At 34.4% G+C, this 17,740-nt stretch overlaps 2 long non-coding RNA genes across 2 annotated transcripts; one reads left to right on the top strand and one right to left on the bottom strand.

Annotated features, from left to right (window-relative positions):
- Nucleotides 1–13,888: 13,888 nt before the first annotated feature.
- Nucleotides 13,889–14,106, bottom strand: LOC119070106. The gene is made up of 2 exons (XR_005086462.1): nt 14,017–14,106; nt 13,889–13,933 (listed from the first exon to the last, which is right to left on the bottom strand). It is a non-coding gene; the product is annotated as an uncharacterized LOC119070106 (long non-coding RNA).
- Nucleotides 14,107–14,864: 758 nt separating this feature from the next.
- LOC119070107 lies at nt 14,865–15,082 on the top strand. Its single transcript, XR_005086463.1, has 2 exons — nt 14,865–14,954; nt 15,038–15,082. It is a non-coding gene; the product is annotated as an uncharacterized LOC119070107 (long non-coding RNA).
- The last annotated feature ends 2,658 nt before the right edge of the window (nt 15,083–17,740 follow it).

Here is a 17,740-nt window from a genome sequence, read left to right as displayed (position 1 = left end):
TGTGTATACGAAATCGTCTATTACTGCACACAAAAATCAACCAGCATTTTACCCGAACGAAAATTTCGCCTCACACAATTTCGAAATTTCAATTGAAAACCCATAAAATACTCATATTGTATTGTATTTAGAACAGTAAATCACATTAAAAGTACGTTTACCAAACAATTTTCTAGATTATAAGTGCGCTACGGAAAGAAAGATAAAATTTATGACCGAACTCTATTGAAATTTATACTTTTTATCCCTCCACCACTGTCTTTACGCTTAAAAGCAAGTTATATCACATGTTTATCGATAAGTAATTGCATTTGATCGAGTTTTATTTAAAAATTAAATTTATTGATGAAATGAAGCGTTTCAAACGGTTAGTTTGTGAGTGCTTGGAAGAATATATGGGAATGGTTGGGTATGTGCTGTGGATAAGTATATATTTTGGGGGTGAAAGTATGAAATGTTTTAGTTTTTGTTACGGTATACCGTGTGTACCCGATAAAAATGCACAATAAATTGTGGACGAGACATTTATTTTCAAACAGAACCAAATGCAAATTATTGACTTTCGTCGAGGCACACTCAACCTGACAATGTCTTTTTATTACCATTTTATCAGACAACATGAAGACCGTTGGAGACACAACGAACATTGTCATACAGTACGTTAAGGTTACCATGACAGGGTACTTAGTTTCATTTGGATTTAAGAAAGTAGTAGTAGCCAGCCAAAAATGCAAGGATGAAGTACTTAGGTACTAGGTTAATGTCAGTATATCTGTAGGTAGTAACTAGCGATTGTCACACTGAATCATAACAAAAAATATTATTTCACTGATCTAGCTCCATTCCCAATAGGCTGACGATGTTTTACCCTCTGGAGTATCAAAAAACTACTAATCGACAGACTATTCGAGACGAGGTTAAATCAATGGAATTTCATTTTTCTTATAGTTCGCTAATTGAATTTGTCTTTATTCCTTTCAAACAATTTCTATAAATTCTCAATGAATGTTTGTCAATTTTTCAACTCATAAGAAAACCTTTTCAGATTGTAATAACATTCGATAGTTACGTCGACGTGAACAGATGCTTTAATTCAATTTTTTGTTACACAGTCAATAAAGAGCAAATTGATGCAAAATATTGGGGAATTAAACTCTAAGATGCCACCACGCGTACCGTACATGAGACAGGCGTATCACGGTACAACCATTAAATCCATTTAGTCTGTTGTTTACACTATTTGTTGTCGATGTCTATAACAGTATAATTACTAAGAGGGTGTAGCGTTTTGACGAAAGTATTTTGTTTTTTAAGGCCTGCAGGTAGGTTCAATGCAGAATGGTCACCTGATCACGAAAATAGCAAAAAATAAAAATGAAGTTTGAAGAAGCTTCCATGCGCACCTCCGAAAACCGACTTTTTGGTCCCAAAACCATAGTGACATAAGTTCTGGCGACTGTGTGAAAAAAAAACTTGTTAAATTTGCTGCATTATTAACGCCGGCAATACTGAGAACAATTTGGAACCGTTTTTGCATAGATTCAGTGAAAAATTTAAAAAATGGTTTTTCTCGTACCATTTTTTACACACTAGAAGGTCAATGAATCTGCAACCCGGTGAAACTTTACGTCGAGTCTACTTTCTTTAAAAAGCTCTTGAAATTCCCTTTAAAATGAGCTACGACACGACTATTAGCCCTACTCAGGTTAAAAAAATTCGGTTCAGAAGGTATTTGGACAGAAACGCATGCATTTTCAATTGCGTTGCGCGACTCAGAAACAATTCTTTGTCAATTATGATGTTCTAGGGAATTGTTTAGGGTCCGATAATAAAACGAAATCGACATTCCTCCGAAGAATCTGAACCAATTTTTTTAAACGTGAGTATGGCTAACGACTACATTGCTTTCCAGTCACAGATTTCAGAAAGCTTTAAATCCAGAAAAATTCTCAAAAAGTCATGGTCGGAAACACTTTTTTAAATTTTTAATCGGTGAGCCAAATTTTTTTAAATTTTTAAATTATGCCAAATTGAAGCCACGGTCTCTACGAGTAATTATCATAAACACTGAACAATTTTTTTTTCACACAGTCGCCAGAACTGATCTCACTATGGCTTTGGGACCAAAAAGTCGATTTTCAGAGGTGCGCATGGGAGCTTCGAACTTCAATTTTTTTTTTGTTTTTTTTTTCGTGATCAGGGGACCATTCTGCATCCAACCTACCAGAAGGCCTTAAAAAACAAGATACTTTCGTCAAAACGCTACACCCTAATAATTACTGTTTGTAGGATTTAGAATAAGTAAGAATGGTAGCGTTCATCAAAGATTTGTAGATGTGACAAAACAAAATTTTAGAATTTGCAACGAAAATTATTTGCAAGAATTTCAGTTTAATTTCCCTGATTTTGCTCTGCAAGTTGAAGAAATCGGATTACCCAAAACGCAACATATACGAAGCCTTTCTACAAAACTGTATTCAGTGGTTCGTTGATTTAATCTTTTTCTATCAATCAGATTTTTTTAAGTTTGTCGATTATGTATGCAGTAGTGCATCTGCTACTAGGAACTGATTTTTGATTATCATCAGGAAGCATCGTTAAAATGTAGGTTTTACTCATTTCAATTGAAATAAATCTATTTTTTTTTTCTTCAATTTATCTTACTTCAAATAAGAAAATTCAACTTTCATGTACAATGTGTTCATACTAGAGTTCATCAACCGAATCGATTGATACGAGGTGTAATACAAAGAGTTATGTTCGTACACACTGCATACAGTATGAGTTATTCTATATAGAATATCTGTGTATGCACATACCGCAAGCGTATTTATTATATCAATATGGTCTTTATAGAAAACTTAGTAATAAAAATATAACATAACCCAACCACATAAATATGAACATAAAAAAATCTTTGTTTTATCCATTATCGCACCGTTTTTCCGTTAAATATATTGGTTCCGATTTTACTTTATACCAAAATTTATTTTCCTCTTACGTCAGCTCATCTCATATCTATAAAAGTCCATAAATATATAACTAACCTCAAGCTATCACATTCAACTTTACGAAATAAATTGTACATTTTATGTAAGAAAAACACCCTTGAGACTAATAATTTGACCAATGTCCATCGACAGTGAATATGGCTATTGAGATATGGTTGACTATCTTATAATTTGCTAATAAAACTCTTGTTACAATTATCTTTTATATGTTTTTTTTTCTTCTCTTCTCCGGATCTAATGATATGGACGGTTATAGTAGAAGAAGATCGTCCAGTTAGTATACGGTTCAGATAAAACGTATTACATTTCATCTAGTGTGTCAATAATTAAAATTAATTGCTTAAAGTTTTGTGAGAGTTCGTCGGTTTTGATTGTTTTTTAATTAGCCATTCAACTGTATTGTTGATTGTTAAGGATCCATTCAACGTATACATTATGTGTGTCGCATATCTGTAGGGTGCGTCGATTTGTCAGATCTTTTTTATGAGTTAGCCCTTGAACACAGAGGAAAAGTTCTGGGTGAAATCGAAACGATTGTTTTGGAATATTTTGTTGAAAATTTGTGGAGTGAAAGTTTACGCCAGAAAATCAGTCAAAAATGTCAGTAAGCGTAAGCTCGTATGTTTTTGAAAGTAAATAAAAATCTAGCGGGCACACCCTGAGACTGTTAAAAAACCGGCTATTCGTTAATTTTCAGTTTTTCAATTTTGGGCCCACCATGACTTCACTGTCTCGATACGGCCTGGACTGTACATAACACTTCTCAACTGTTCAAAATTCTAGTAACGACGTAAAATTTAGCACTAGTACAGCTAAGATGAGAAGAATTTAACAATGTTGTACTTTTATTGTAATGTGTTTGCCAAGGAACACAGGTAGCTCTCATCATCTTCGCTTGACATCGATCAACAACGTTTTTCCCAATCAGTGTCATGGAAGTTTTACTTTCTGTCACTGAGTTGAGAAATAGTTATTTACCAGTAGATGTGTAGAGTGTCACTCTTGTCATTCGTTTAAAGCGTCACGAAGTGAAGGGTTTGCATCACTGTTTCGTCACGATGTGTTTAACACAAAATCTATTACTTCATCAGGTTGAAGATATATTTTGCTATATATGAGGGCACTGTGTACCGTCGATCGTTTATTTTTGTCGTTGTTGTGGATAACAGATGATTTTGTTTACGATTTGCCTAGATGTGACTTTAACTTTAGAACTAAATTTGAATTGACTCACCCTAACGCATCATGTAAATACCATTATTACGATGAGTGTACTGTCCCTTCTTTCCACTTTTGATGCAAATGAATCGAAAAGGAAAAAAAACCTTTTTTTTAACATTCTCCCGCATGTGTAATAATCCGAATTGACAGAAAAGCAATTCTTCTAATGTGCTAAAGAGTCATATTTTCTAGAACACATATCATCTTTTGTTGTAACTAACCACACCGAACCGGAGGGTAAACTGTCAACAACTACTAAATTGAATTAGTTTCGTGATACACACAGAAAATGGTTCATTCGTTCCTTTCTTTTTATTTTATACTCTTCGATATATTTTGTCAGTTGTTGTTATTGTTATATTTGACAAAAATCTGTGACGAATCGTTATACGTTGCTAGTCATGTAGAAAGTATGAATAAATATATTTATGATAATGCAGTACACATAAATGTCGAAAAGTGCATTTGGGAGATTTATTTTTGTTTCCTTCGACTGCTCTTTTTGTGCGTTTAATTCAGAACTTTGATATGATAAGTGTAAAAGTTAGTGCAAAAATATTTTGACTCCCTTTTTTCGCAAAAGTCATCCCTTCGATATGTTTAACTGATTTGATGTGAAAACAGTATTAGGAAAATATAAAATGTACTTGGGGACAGGGTACCACGAAAAATTAATCCAACCAATAGCAATCAATATCATCAATCAGATTTTTGAACGGTCAGCTCACCCACTATGTACGCGTAAATATAGGGAAAAAAATTCGCCAACTGTCAGATATGATTAGCGATTAACGATTAGCTCTGGCCAATCAGGTCTTATATAACAACATTTCTGTTAACCTTAATGAACTAAAAGATGTTGTTTTCAATTGAACAAAATGCTTCTACAAAAATATATTCGATAATTATACTAGTTCGAGGTTAGTTTCCCAATTTTTTTTAGGTTTTGTGAGATTTTTCATTTTTGATAAAGTCGGACGTCAACGCACGTCCCAGCATATGTGCTTTGAGTGACAGCTGTCAAATAGAGTACAAAAACTTTTTACAGTGTTAAAATTTGTTTGATACACTGTCTACTTTCAGTACTCTAGTTAGAGTACTAGTCATGCTTTAAATGCGTTGCCGACATTTATTGAGATAAATTTTACTATGACGGGAATTACGATTAATTTCGTAGAAAATTTTGCATTTAATGAACAGAAAAAAGTCAAGGAACCCAAATTTGTTAATGATAAGTAAGCTTCACTCCACAATTGATATTACCGCGACATTCGGATATGCGCCTATTGAGCAATAGCAATGAAACATTTATTTACATAATAGAAGTCGCATTTTCGCGTGATTTTTAACCTTGGCTTCGCCTCAAATCAACAAACTCTGCGCGAAAACTCAACTTTTCCAATTTTTCCGTCATAGTTACGTAATAGTTATTTTCCTAATAGTATTTTTCGTACCAAGTCAGGAAATGACGATTTTTTCAGCACCAGTCCTAAGTAATGGGTTGTGATTTTCACCATTTTAAGAAGAAGAAGAATGACGTTTCAGGTCTATGACGCTCAGTAAATACACAATTAGGTTCTATCTTAAAATTTTTTGTATTTGATTTGGATGTCGAAAATTATTTTCAGCGTTTTCATATTCTATCATACATCAAAATTTTGCTTATTTGTTTTCCAATTGTAAAAAGTATTGCTAAAGTTAGCAGAATTACCAACGTTTGTCAACATGCGACCAACGCGCCATCTTAATTATTCACAAGAAGCTGTTACAATTTACATGTAAAAGTATCGGGATTTTTAGCAAAGGCTCAAACCAAATCTCCTTTAAATTTTAGAATTTGACCCTTTAAATTTTGTTATTTAAATTCGTCACTTTTAATCAACTTTATAAAAAAACAGTACATGGTTTTGGCATAGTGTAGAATAATTTTTAGTTGATTCTTGTACATTGAATTGAAATAAATTCATATGCCCAATTTGTGAAACTATTTATGTTTCAGGCATATGTTTTATAAATTGGTTTATTGAGTCTATATCTCAATTTCAATAGATCATTGAAGTGAAAAATCAAAAGAAAATGTTGACATTGGCGCTGGCGATCAATTTCGACGGTCAATCCATGGGGACGGGTAATCTGGCACACCATACAAATTGATGGTGTGCCAGATTCACCTATAGGCGGCGAATTTAGCACAATCATGACTTCTCATTACATGTCGTAAAAGGACGCATACTATGATGCGTGTGCCAGATTCCCCGATGCCCAATCCATGAACTTTCATCACAACCCATTAGGATGTGTGCTAAAATAAATCCATTTCCTGTCGAGGTACGAACAACGTTTTGTGCACAGGACAACTGAAATAGACAAAACACTTCAATTTACTTGAAAAAATTAAAACTTCACATTCACCATATTAAATTTGTTCAATCATAGTCATGTAAAAATTCATTCAAAACCCTTCTTACACGATAAATCGTTAAGAAATGATTTTTTTCCCGCACGATATATCGTTCGGGAAAACCCAACATTTCATAACAAAAAAAATCATGGCAAAATATGTCGTATTTCAGTTGTCCGGTGCACAAATATCTATTTCAGTTGGTAATTTCTTCGTGAAAAAGTCTTTGGAGAATTAATTGACTTTGTAAATGACCAAGTTTGCGGAAAATGGAAGTAAATTTGCGTGGACTGCCTCGAGGTTTGGACATTCTAAAAATTTTGAGAACCATTTTAATCACGGCAGAGTAAAATAAACCAGGCAGGAGCGGTTCATTTTCGAAACGTCAAATAAGGGACCTAATACACTGGATGAAAATGAACTCAAATGAACACTGACATATATTGAAAAAATTTGCTCGCAAAAATATAGGGCTGCTAGATCATTCAGGCCCCTGGTCAAATCAGCGCTCCTGCCTGGTTAACTTTACTCTGTCGTGATTTTAATCTGAACTTTTCGATATTTTTCCTACGGTAGAATTGTATTTCCAGCCGATGTCAAGCTAGCTTTAGTTGATTCTGATATTAAACCAACCTGTTGTCAAGCGGCTGTGACGTCTCACACATCTGTAAAGTCCTTGAAAACATAAAAATTACAAAATGTATTTCATTAGTTTAAAATTGACCGTGGCAATATTGAATCAGAAATGTTTCGATATATACGCAGTTAGTTGTTAACTATGTGTACACTACACACCCTGTATATAAGTGTATTGTATGTATTTTATGTTGTAAAAACTGTGTTCTGATAACATCAAGACCTTTTCTAATTCAGGATAAGAGATTGCTTTTATTTTGATTAATATTTTGAGATTTATAAGGTTAATTTGATAAAATTGTCTTCGTTTTATTACATATTTAAGTCTTACGTTTATTGCCACTTTGACATATTTCACTCAAAAATATGGTTCCTGGTCGTGCTTCAACATCATCATCATGGATTATTATAACACATCTCCTCCTCTCTCTCCATGCTAGAGTAACCATGTTAGCATATGAATTTTTATTTTCTTGAAAGCATTTTTTTTTTGCGATCCTCTACGAAAAACTTTTGCTCGGATATAATATATAAGTCGCTGTGTGTGTTTTCCGAACAAGCGAAAGTTTAAAAGGTAATATAAATTCATAATAATAGAAATACGAAAAAAAAGGGGATGATAATATGTAAGACAGTACAACAAATACGTTGGGAATATTATATATATTTCTGTGTGCGCGACTGTCATTTTTCGGTGTGATGCTGTGAAAATAACCATTGCGTTTTGTGAAAAGGAAAACACTTAAATGAATTAAAGTGCCATCCCGAATTCTAGCACGCGTCCATCGCTCGTCTAATATAAAATATAATAAACGTTTCATATCTACAATTGAATTAGAAAAAAATGAATTAATTGCACCCTTATATTTATTTATATAAACACAAAATATATATATTGCACGGAAAGAGAGCGAAAGGAAAAGGCAACGAAACAACAACACACGAGGATAGGAAAAAAAAACGTTACAATAACCTTAATATGAAATCCCATCTGTGATAAATTATAGAGAATAGAGCAAAACAACATCACAATAACAAAGCAATAACACTTTTCAACCGTGGGGTTGATGGCAGACAAACGATTTACCTCACTCGATTTCACCTCAGTCAGTCATGGGAACATTTTTTTTTATCGTCAGCTCTTTAGTTATGTGTGGAGGGAATAACGGTGAAGTGATGAGACGACATGGAACTCGGTGACGTGGTGGCAGTGATGCGTATGGTAGATATTTTGATGCCATAGATTATTATAAATTGTGTTTATGTTTTCTGTGCATATACTATACATACGCATTGGTAATAGGGCGGAATTGGTAGTAGCAGAACATAAATCTCTGGTAAACATCAACAATATTTTTGATATTTTTTTCATCAATCGTTTTGTGCCATGAGATGTCTTGGTTAGTCTTGGTGTGCAGGTTCAGTTTGTTAATAAAAGAATGAAAATTCTTAAGAACCCTATCTTTCCAAAAATTCTTAAATTTTAAAACTTCCAAATAATAAAGTTTAAAATCAACAAGTACAATTATACCGATCAAATCTGTTTAGTTTAGTTTCTTCCAGCTACACAAGCCACTGGATGTGGATTTTAAAGTTGATCAAATCGACCCACTCTAATGTTTAATTCACGATATTCTTATATCAGAGTGCGTTGAAACTTATTTCTCAATTCATTTGTTCATTTATTGATTCAAATTCAGTACTGCACTTATGGCATGGATTTTCATAAAATAGAGTGGGAATAAGACAAAAATTTTCTCCACTGAATTATCAATTCCCAGAGTGAGAGGAATATGCCATTTTTTCAACGAAGTTCAGTGGATTGGCAACGCACATATGACAATATTTTACTTCCTCCGCTTTAATATGTACATGTTATATGTGGACAATTTAGCAGCACGTTAACCGTAAGTCGTCGAGTATTTTTTTTTCGTTTTTGTCGATAATAGTTGATGATGCATTCTCCCTTATCATTTTTCACTTAGTGCCTATATTATATCTATTCTACTCAAATTAACAATTTCAAGGTGAATTATATTGGTTAAGCTACGAGGAACTTCGTCAATATTCGCAAATATTGTTAAATCAACAAACTATGTGCTTGCAAGAACAAATGAAGTACAAGACCTTCAAACTACTAAAATAGTACAATATTCTGAATTCCAGAGCTAGTTGTTGTCTCAGCAATGAGTTTTTTTAATTTCTTCAGTTGATTCAGTTGTTTAATTCGAAAATGTTTAATTGCTTCTCACATACGTCTCGTTTCTACACACGTCACGTCAGTCAGCCGTTACGTGTGTCGACAAAAATTTAAATAAATATTCGGTATGTGCAATGTACATTTAAATAGGTAGCGAATGCAATGAAGTAATTCATTCACATCAGCAATATACCGTTCACGATAGCAACATGGATTTTCTTTTGATTTCAACAATGTACATGATAGTAACTACAGTAAACGGCAAGCTCTTCTAAATTGAAGTCAATAAATAAATTTTAATTTTCTACAACCGTTATTGTTTCAAAATATTCAGCTGGATGGTGTTATTACGGAGGATGCCATGCAGATGCTGGGGGAATTTTCGAAAAAGCATGTCCCTCAATGGCAGACGAAGTTGGAAGGAACAATATGCACATTTTGTTCGACACCAGGTGCGATACGTGGCATGAACGAATTTGGGGAAGGAAAAACTTTTGCTGTACGAATGATTGCCAGTATCAACAGTGTGGCAGATCGTGTGTGAAACTAGGTATGAGTAGTGTGGAAGAAAATGAACATACGAAGCCTCGAAGGTGTTCAATAAAAACGTCAGATGGTGATGAATTCGAAGGGTTAGAGATATTTTGTTGCAAAAAATAAATTCAATTTTGTAATTTAAAAATAATGTTTATCGTAAGACGACAACCCTACGTCCCGCGTAGTTCTGCCCCTGTAACCCTTGCTTTTCCGATCACCAAAGAAACACCAAAATTTTTCTTATATCACTATTGTTAGTATAGTCACCTTTCCTAGACATATATACAAATGCAGGAACTATTTTCCAATATTTTCGTAAATTCTCCCACATTGATCCAAGGCAATGAAAATGTGGAAAAATAAAAAAAGAGGAAATGTTTTCTCAAAAATAGTCTCTCTCAAAATGGAGTCTACTGCAAAATGTGTCCGATTTCGGCAGGTTGTTTTTTTAAGCTGGAAAAATCATTATGCAAATATTAAAGAGATCGACCTGTTTATAATAGCAAATCTGTTTAAATATTAACTTTCCTTGGTCGATTTCAATTATATAAGTTAATTGGGGTATCGTGTCTGTACAGTGACATCAATATATGTTTTTAGAAAAATAAAATGGGTTCATCAGCGTCAAAACTTCAATGAAAACTCAATGTTTGGTCAAACTAATTGTGGCACAAAATAAAATTGTGTTAGCACAAGGAAAGTGTTGTGATACCACAAAAAAATTCAGGAGTATCAATGGCGTATACACATAAGCTCGACTACTACATGAACCCAGAATCTGTTACTTGCTCTAATCAATTTACGAAGGAAAATGTTGGATCCTTCCTCCTATAAAATGTTACGCTAGCTTCCAGCCAATGTATTCTAAAAAGACTGTTTGCACTCTGAGAAACCCCTTCACTTACACGAAAATTTTCTTAAATTAATTTTTTCTTGCATTTGTTCTGCTTCCTCAGTCGCACTTGTTTCGATTTGTTCTCATTGCTACGAAGAAGCTACAATCTCCAAATAAAATAACCGAAGCCGACCGATATTGTAACATAAGTCGCCACCTACAATTATATCAATACTAGAGCAAATATCTGTCTTTGTTTAATTTGATCAAAATTTTTAATGAGATTTGAAAGAAATCTAAAAGATAAACATACTGTGTTGCACACGTAAAAAATTATATAAAATGAGAGAAAAAAGTAGAGGAACGGATATGTAACAGCTTAGATACCAAAGTGGGATTTTTAATAGAAGAGCCAAAGCATTTGCACTGCTAAAATCGTCGCAGTTCTGAAAGTTTTGAAGTACGAATTTACTACTAAAGTGCTTTCACATAGAAATTAAAACACAAAGCGGCGCACCCTTTCCTTTTTTACCTGATTCAGTTAAACTTATGGCCCATCCATCGTTTCAAGATTGCATATAAAAATTGTCGAATTTTGTACTTTAAGCTGTTACCGGTGTCAGCTGTAGTACCGGGGTGATGACAATCATAAAGGACAACAAAAATTTCAAAAGTTTGTCGTCCGTTGATTAGTTTGTCTATTAAAATTTTCCCACTTCTATGTTTTGAAACAAGAGTGAATGCTATGCATCATACACATATGCAACAAGAATCGTGTTTGTGTCCCTTTTCGCAAAACTATTTTAGTTCTGAAACTATGGGTGACATCAAAGACCGACAACAATGCCAAAAACAATGCTGGTAAAATTTATGCTCCAGAAAGCATATTAAGAAAGAGGTGTTACACACACACACACAAACACAGTTCACCACTCAGGCACACAGAAACCACATAAGTCATTTAGGTGAAATGGAACTTAAATTAATGTTGAACGGTAATATATGTCTTGTGTTTTTGTTGACTTGTTCCAGCACTTTGTATTATTATTTGCAGGAAATGTAAAATTCTATCAAAATTTATATTCTTCCAAATCCGCCACATCCGAAGCCACACTTCAACGTTTTTACGTAAAGCTAAATCGAGTGTGGTCGCTTGTTACAATTTGGTCTTAGGATTCAATTAAAACCTTTGGTTTACGGAAAAGTCGTATTTTTGTCCCTATTAAGTGATATGAAAATGGCTTGTTTTTGTTCTGTGTTGAAAGAGGGATAGAAGAGAGAAATGCGGGATTTCGTAACAGGGGTGGAATTACGGCTGCAGTTTTCTATATAGAAAAGAATCTTTTCTGCTTAGAAAAGAGTCTTTTCTATATAGAAAATGAACATTTTTTTACAAGGGCAGATTTTGTCAATAACGGTCTGTTGCGTTACAATTTTTAAGACTGAAAACTCTAGTTTCAAGAAAAAATCGTAGTTTCATGCATTAGACTGATCCTTCATCTATTGCCTCAAAGTGTTAAAAATTTAATCTGAGGTAAATGGTCATACAAAATTATTGCAATTGGCGGAGGTCTGCATTTTCAAACCCATGTTCTACGGCGATCTCCGCTATCAAATTTTTTTCTCCGCCAATAACGGATTTGTTCCATAGTTTTTCACGCTCTATCGTCTCCAGCAAGTTTTATTCGTTTACCATTGAAACTCAGGCGTCCGCTGATAGACGATTTTACAGATTCTGAAAATTTACCATCAGCGAACCGCCGAGTTATGAGGGGGGACAACCAAAACTTTCCGGGATGGAAAGAGCTGGAAAAACTTATGCCTACTACGATTACACATACTATTGTCTCTAAAAATGAAACATTTTAAGCAAAAAACGGTTCTTTTTCTATATAGAAGAAACTCTTTTCTACGTCTTTTCTATATAGAAAACTGCAGCCGTAATTCCACCCCAGAGCGGAAATTTTATAAGAAGTTCTCAAAGTGAAATCGTACTTCATCCTATTGGCACTTGAGATGCACTGTAGGGGCGTGATTTTCATATGAAAAAAGTGCATGAGCAAAGATCACGAGTTGTTATGTCTCTCATTTTTCCGTATATTTTTGCTAAATGGTGTTGCCAGCTTGCGCCTCGAGTGCCAATAAGTAACTATCCTATAAGTACACGTTTTTAGCGTTTGGTAAAAATGAATCCAGTCAAATCACACCTAAGTATTTTCGACTCCATTTTATCACCTGCTAGACAGTCAATTTTGTTTGTGGGGTACAGCGCGACAGCTGACGACACAGCACATTTTTATTTTTATTTCCTCCTTCACATAAAACTTCATCATCTTTATTCGATCATGCAGCAAGACATCAAGTGATCGTAAAAACAATCGTTACGACTGAGTGATCACTAAAGTCTATCTCTCTTATTGCAAACAATAGATTGAACAAAATATTTTACGGGCGTTATCAGAGACCCTGAAGAATGATGATCATTGAAAAATACTTTGATTGAAGTTTGAAGGTTGATTGCATCATCTCTCAAATTGATAGATGCAATTTGCTTGACATTAGCAACATTGAGACAAAGACTCCTAAAACTGATCTTTGACCAACACCAGCTATGAATACTCTTAGCGTACGATTCCATTGCATCTCTTATGTTTTTTAAATAATTGCCATAACTACTATGTCAAATTAATGTTAAGTCAAGTCGGGTCTGTCGAACGAAAATTTATCGAGGTACAACTAGAATATGAGATTGGTCAGTTTCGCTCTACTTTGCGTAGATATTTTAGATTCCTTGTAACTACGTGCAAACGTTCGACCATAATGTAAAGAGCTGAATTGACATAGTTTTCAATGTATTTTTTGCAATTGACTAACTATAGATTCTCTTAAAAATTGACTCTTTCTAGTATGTCGATTCAAACTGTTTCAGCTTTAAATTCTTACGAAACTGATCGTCGAAAAAATATTACCTTTATTCAGAATGACGTTGTGTTGCTGAGGGTTATCGTGCCATATGAAAATCAAAGAAAAAACTGGTTTTTCTTTTCTAACTAGCCAACGTTTCGGTTTGGAATCAAACCATCTTCAGGGCTCTATTTATTCGACATGAAAAAAGAAAATTTACAAAGAACTTAGGTCTTGGACCATTATAACAAATTTAAGCGCGATTGTTTACCTGTAGTTTCTTTAATTCCTTATTGAGGAAAACGTCGTGATATTAAAACTGATTTAAACCATGCAAAGTGCAAATTTTGGTTACGATAAAAATTGAAAAAGACTTTGGATAGACTAACTTCGAGACGAAAGCACTCATTTAAATGTAAACAAACTGTTGTCAAGTGCTGATTGGTTAAATATGATGAGGGCTGGGACTATTAGCTAACCGGTATGAATTGATGATTCTGTGTGGACATTGCGCCGGTGTTGTTGGACTTGTGAAGTTGCAAAATGTTCGAATAAGCCGGTGCGATATGCTCTGTGTCCTGTTTGTAGTTGCAGGTCTTGCCCTTGTTCATGATGATATGGTTCACCTCTGATATTTGGAGCTTTTTCTTGACTCTTTGGCGATCCAAAACCTTCATGGAATCGAAGTCGAATTCGTGGCCAGTTGTCTTGGTGTGGAGGGCTAGTGCCGAGGCTGTCTTAGGTTTAGCCAGATTGGTCAGTGAGACTGAATTCTTATGCTGTTGTTTTCTGACGCATGCCCTTTGACATGTCTCTCCAATGTACAGAGATCCACATGAACAAGTGATCTGGTATACTACGTCGGACGTCTGCATGTCATCTATTTTGTCCTTTTGTTTCGAATACAAGCGCCCCAATTTGTCATCGGGTCGGTTCGCAACGGTCACATCTGGGATAAAATATTGTACTTGGCGCTTTAATGCTTCAGATAGTCGTGGAACGTAAGCTAATAGTCCCAGCCCTCATCATATTTAACCAATCAGCACTTGACAACAGTTTGTTTACATTTAAATGAGTGCTTTCGTCTCGAAGTTAGTCTATCCAAAGTCTTTTTCAATTTTTATCGTAACCAAAATTTGCACTTTGCATGGTTTAAATCAGTTTTAATATCACGACGTTTTCCTCAATAAGGAATTAAAGAAACTACAGGTAAACAATCGCGCTTAAATTTGTTATAATGGTCCAAGACCTAAGTTCTTTGTAAATTTTCTTTTTTCATGTCGAATAAATAGAGCCCTGAAGATGGTTTGATTCCAAACCGAAACGTTGGCTAGTTAGAAAAGAAAAACCAGTTTTTTCTTTGATTTTCATATGGCACGATAACCCTCAGCAACACAACGTCATTCTGAATAAATTATCTGAATGTGCCAGCAAGACAACAGTAACAAAACCAAAATATTACCTTTAGTTACAGCATAGCACTGAACAAAGCACTAGAGCAGATTTTTTTAACGGTCATTTGGCCCTTCATTTTTGAAAAATGCTACTGCGCTCCAATTAATTTATTTATTTTTATATGAGAAATTTGGACTACTGCGTCGAGAAGGCCCCTCTTGAAAATTCTGTTCTAGTGCTTTGTTCAGTGCTATGGTTACAGAGATAGCGTATGTCATAGGTATAGAAATTAATCTTTTACTCCTGACGTCTAAAATATTTTATTGTATTTGATAAACACAAAATCTTCTACTTCATTACATCTAGCATGTATTTTTCTGTAAGATACCAGTATTTAAATTGTCATCATTCACCGTACATTCATCACTCTTCTGAAATAGATAGTTGATCGTTATCATTCACCTAGAAAACAGATAAACAAATTACTTCATTTCTGCTGTCCGATATAATCAAACTGAACTTTGGCTATGAATTATTAGTTCAAATATAACTGCAGTGATGTTGTCAATGCTGTTTTTCTTTTCTTTGTTTGAATAACGTACAAACGACGCTGAAGGAGCGATGACTAATATACGTACAACTAAAATGTTATTTTTCTGCGTTGCATGAACTCACTTTCATTCGGTCATACAACATCACAACTACAAAATTAAATGTTACATTCCACTGATTCATATTATTTTAAAGATGGATGTGCGCGCTATCTTCTATTCTATAGTAAAAGTTATGAGAGAAAAAGTTTGTGCACAGTAGTAAATCACGGACAAAAGACACCTATTGTCGACTTTTGGAAGTAGGAAACTTAAATAAAATAAAATTAAAACGACTGCGGTTTTAGACTATTGAGGCCAAGGGATATCTGGGCATGTAAACAAATCGTCGCTAAAAAAAACTCCGACTTTCAAAAAAAATCCCTCTGAGGCTTCTAGCTATTGCAATCTCATCAATTTCTTCACCGTTGTGATCTTAGACATAAATAAACAAGAGATATCTTCATTGTGACGAAACCAAACGACACGTGCAATACCATTTTGGCCCTCCGAAGCTTTTTCTCCAGCATCACCATTTTCTACGCTACAGAGTCGGGTTTGTGCTCGTCGGTCAATTGCTCCGCCTTCCAAGTCGTGGTTTTCCGTGTATCCCAGAATAATTATCGAATCACCACAATAGCCAATCTAAACTTTCCCATGACGAATGAACGCCACACTGGCTTGCGTTCCGGCAGTGCTCGGGTAACCGGGGACCAATTTCGACCATTTGTCTGGGAAACATTTCGAAAAGCAAAAATGAAATCTATGTGTGCCAACATTTTCTGACTAACAGAGCCGTTCATTTCAATTAATAATCAGTGCCTATATTCGTGAAAATATTTTCGTGAAAATATTTTCGTGAATTTTCTTGATTTTCGCTTTTTTGTGAAAAGAAAATTCAAGAAAATTCGCGAAAATCGTGAAAATTTAACGAAAATCGAGAGAGTTCACGAAAATATTTTCACGAATATAGGCACTATCAATAATAGAAACTCGTAAGAAGAGTTAGAATTGAAAAAAAATAATGAAGAAAGTTTGGAAGCTTTAACAACAAATTATCAAATTTGCGGTCATCCAGCCACTCAATCATTGCAATTCTATCATAGGCGCGCGTCACAGACGGTCTGCATCACATGAAAAAAAAATTGAAAAAAAATTCGTAGTCTTTGGCTCTGGTAATATTTAAAATTCTCTGCTTTGGTTCCTACTGACCCCCAACTAGCTTTAAAAAAATCTGACATTCGTACGAGTTCAATGAGCTTTCACACGTCCAAATCGGAGGCCGATATATAATACCGCGACGGGTATCATGACTTGGAAAGCAGTTTACTAAACATAAGTTTTACTGGATGTTCGTTGATTATTGACATATATTGCGAAAATTTGATGAGTGTAAAATTAACTCCTCCAATAATAGAACGCCATGTTCAATGAGAATCAGTTTCAGAAATATTCTGATACGAAACGTCACAGACTGATTGGGAAAATTAATCCTTTGAGCTCATGTGCATACACATCTTAATAAGAGCACAGTTTTGCTTCAATGTCAGTAGTGAGGTAAAATTGGTGTCGAAATGTTGGTTGTTGAACCTCTATCAACCGTTTTTGTCAGCTGTTTTCTCATAGTCCGAATATAGTGCTAGTTACGTAAATTTGAGAGACGCTAGTAAAAAATTTAGTTGGTTAAATCCAACCAGTAGGAGTCTTGAAGTCATATGAAAAATAAAATTTCAATGTAAAATTTTCATTGAACAGAGACAATGAAAAATTCGTAAGTTTCACTTACGTGAATTTCAATAGTTTGTGCTTTTAGTACGGGAACTTTCGAATTTTTTTGGTAACGCAATTTTTTCCGGATAATGGAAAATCGATTTTCCGGCCGAAAAAGCCTTTTATATGAAAACGTTAAGAGTCAAATCGAAAGAATGAATCTTTTCCAGAAATTCTTTTTTTCCCGGAAAGAGTAATCTAATACCGACCTTTTGTAAAAAACCCGGATTTTTTTCGTTT

Source organism: Bradysia coprophila (genome assembly GCF_014529535.1).
Source record: "Bradysia coprophila strain Holo2 chromosome X unlocalized genomic scaffold, BU_Bcop_v1 contig_45, whole genome shotgun sequence".
Lineage (NCBI taxonomy): Eukaryota > Metazoa > Arthropoda > Insecta > Diptera > Sciaridae > Bradysia > Bradysia coprophila.
Note: the sequence above shows the minus strand (reverse complement) of the source record. Positions and strands in the feature narration are given on the sequence as shown.